The following is a 3,491-nucleotide window of genomic DNA, read 5'->3' as shown; positions in this document are numbered from 1 at the left end:
TGCAGCCCGCCAGGCTACACTCCATGGGATTTCCCAGGCAAGAATATTGGAGTGGGCTGCCATTTCCTTCTCCAGGGGAATCTGCCTGACCCATGTGATCAAACCCATGCACCTGTATTGGCAGGAGGATTCTTTACCTCAGAGATACCAGATAAGCCTCTAATTTTGTGTGCTCTTGCCTTATTTCATACTAGTTTTATTCCACTGCTTGCATTTAATGAACATATTGTTCAGCGGTTTCTGCTTTATATAAGTAAAATCATATTAGGTATTCATCTGTGACATGCTCCTTTGCTTCAGTTTTGGATTTTTGAGATTCATCCTTGTTGAGGCATGATATTCCAGGTCATATATTCTCACTAGTGCACATTATCCCAGTGTATACACATACCATCACTTAGCTCTCTGTTCTGCTATTGACTCACTCTAGTGTTATTTCCTGTTTCTTTGCTATTCATACAGTTTGGTTATATATATGTTTGTCTCCTCATGTACATGTGCATGGTTTTCTTTAGGAGATTTAACTAGTAGTGAGAATATGGAGTCACACAATATATAGATCTATATATATATAGGTATAAATGCTTTCCAAATTGGTTGTAATAACTGTGACAGCTAACAGTCCTACCAGCTGTATAAGAGAATTTCTGTTGTTTCAGTTCTTTGTCAACACTTGTTATTTCTATACTATTTCTATACTTGTTATTTCTCTACTATATTTGTGATGTGACTGTAGGCTATTGAGGTGTAGTGAACCTGGGTTCAAATCCAGGTTATAGCATGTGACCTTGAACTAAATCATATCAGTTGGCTGAGTTCTTGTAATGATTAAATGATGTAACATATTAAAAGATGACTATGCATGTTTACACGTGAAACCATGAATTATTATTGCTATTATTATTAATATCTATTCTTTCTGATAAGCTTTAAGACTCTTGAAGAAAATTAAAGATAAAAAGATTCATTCATCTGATGATATTTAGAACAATTCCAACTTCCTTTCTAACAATGTCATTTGACGAATGTATATACAATATGATGCATACATATTTTACCCACATTCGCCTACATATACAGGAAAATTGAGGAACAAATCACTTCTATTAATATATGTGGTGGAGAATATTCTGTTGGTTTGGCTAAAAACAAAACTATTGAAATATGTAGAACTATTTATCTTTCTTATTGAATAAGCGTTTAGCCCAGGAAAATTCCTTTCTGGATTTCCTTAAAGGCAGACAGGGCTAGTTTCCATTCCTTACCATTTTCTGAGGGACTCCATTATGGATTCAAAATGGCTTCAAGTTGTTTGACACCCCTCACTTTGAGAGCTCCATTTCTCCTCCTTTTGAATCAGGGCTGGCCTGGAGCGCTTTGATCAACAGAGGACAGCAGAAGTGAGGACGCCCATTCTGGGACGAGACTCTAAGAGGTCTGGCAGACCTCCTTTTGCTCCAGGAGTCCTGTTTACAAGTCAACAATCAAATAAGAATCCTGTTGGAGAAAACAAGTGGAGAGGTCCTGAGATTATATAGTGGAGCAGAGGAGCTCAACTAGACCGAGCCATCTGCAGCATTGCTAAGATATTGGGCTAGTGAAGGAAGCAACCCTGACTAGCCTCCAGCCACGCCCAGCCACTGGCTGAATAGCACGAGTGACCAACATTCACACAAGTGAATAGCACATGTGACTGGATGCCACGTGGAGCAGAAGAATCACCTAGCCCAGCCCTTTCCAAATCATAAAATATAACTTTAAAAGGTGCTATTTTGAGTCACTGGGTGTTGAGATAATTTGGTACACAACAGTAATTAAGTGGAAGAGTACATTTTTAAGGACGGTGTGGTGGAATGCTGCATTATTCTGTTTCTAGCCAACTCGTGTTCTTATGTTTGACTCTAGAAATGGAGATTCTTTGTATATGTCAAAGTGAAGCAAGTGAGTGAGTGAAAGTAGCTTAGTCATGTCCGACTTTTTGCAACTGCATGGACTATACAGTCCATGCAATTTTCCAGGCCAGAATACTAGAGTGGGTAGCCTTTCCCTTCTCCAGGGGATCTTCCCAAGCCAGGGATCAAACCCAGGTCTCCGGAATTCAGGTGGATTCTTTACCAGCTGAGCCACAAGAGTAGCTGAGGAATACTGAAGTAGGTAGCCTATCCGATCTTCCCAACCCAGGAATCGAACCGGGGTCTCCTGCATTGCAGGCAGATTCTTTACCAACTGTGCTATCAGGGAAGCCCAAAGCCCAAAATGTGTCAAAGACCAACAGTTATTCTGAACAGTGACTTGTGTTTTCATCAAATCTCAAAAAAATAAGAATTGCAGTATTTGGCAACACAGTGATTTGTCCAACTCAGCCTCTGAAGTAGTACCAATGGATAGATTGTAAAAAGCTTGGATGATATAGTGTTAGTCGCAAATGTTGAGGATTTTTCTCAGATATCCTACTTTAATTTAATTATATTGTGTTATTTGGTAGTTATACCCTGTGTAAGCATCTTCATGTTCTTAGGTAAAAAATTCTTATATTCTTGTTTTATTGGAATTAAATTACATCTTTAAACTTTAAGTGGAATATTCTAGTTCTGGCTTTCTAGGATGCCATGGGAAAGTCCCTACTATACTATTTATACCTCTATGAATTTACAACCTTTACAACCAGTCTCTGATTTTGTCATCTTTTGGTCTCTTGTTTTCACACATTTCCCTTGAGGTATAATAAAATAATTAATTACTCTTTTCTCTATTTTTAAATTTCTAATAGCACTTTTTGGCATTTAATATACAGGATAATGGCTTCCCTGATGGCTCAATGAGTAAAGAATCTGCCTGCAATACAGGGGACACAGAAGACATGGGTTTGATCCCCAGGTCAGGAAAATCCCTTGGAGAAGGAAATGGCAACCCACTCCAATACTCTTGCTTGGGAAATTCCATGGACAGAGAAGCCTGGCAGGCACATATGGGATGGAATAAATTTCCTCTTCTATACTCTGTCTGATCTTAGTATTCTTTTGACTTTATGATTCAGAGCAGCTTACTGGGATGATGTCCTGAAACTTTGCCTTCTCTGTTATTATAGACATCCTGCACATGATTTCTCATTGGCAGGGTCTTGAAAGTTCATCTAGCCTTTTCCTTTCCCTCTCCCCAGCATATTAAACACTACCTCTGAAACCCTCAGTTTCTGCCTGGAGTCCTAGTTCAAATAGCACAGAATCAAATTAGCTCAGAATCACAAGCCTGTATTTATCAGACTTTGGGCATCGCCTCTGCCTGGTGATACCTGATAAACTTACCATTCAACTGAATCAGATTCTCCAGAGAGACCCTTGGCATAGAAAAGATGAGCACCCTTGGTCATTCTGCTGTACCACATCCGCTTGTCTTGAAAGATGTGCTTTCAGTTTCTCCTTATGTCCTTACGGACCATGTAGCATAGTAGAGGATGACTCCAGGCCAAGATTTTTTCCCAGGAAATGTGA

The sequence above is a fragment of the Muntiacus reevesi genome, chromosome 6 (genome assembly GCF_963930625.1).
Source record: "Muntiacus reevesi chromosome 6, mMunRee1.1, whole genome shotgun sequence".
Taxonomy (NCBI): Eukaryota; Metazoa; Chordata; class Mammalia; order Artiodactyla; family Cervidae; genus Muntiacus; species Muntiacus reevesi.
The sequence above is the reverse complement of the archived record's forward strand: the minus strand, read 5'-3'. Positions refer to the sequence as shown.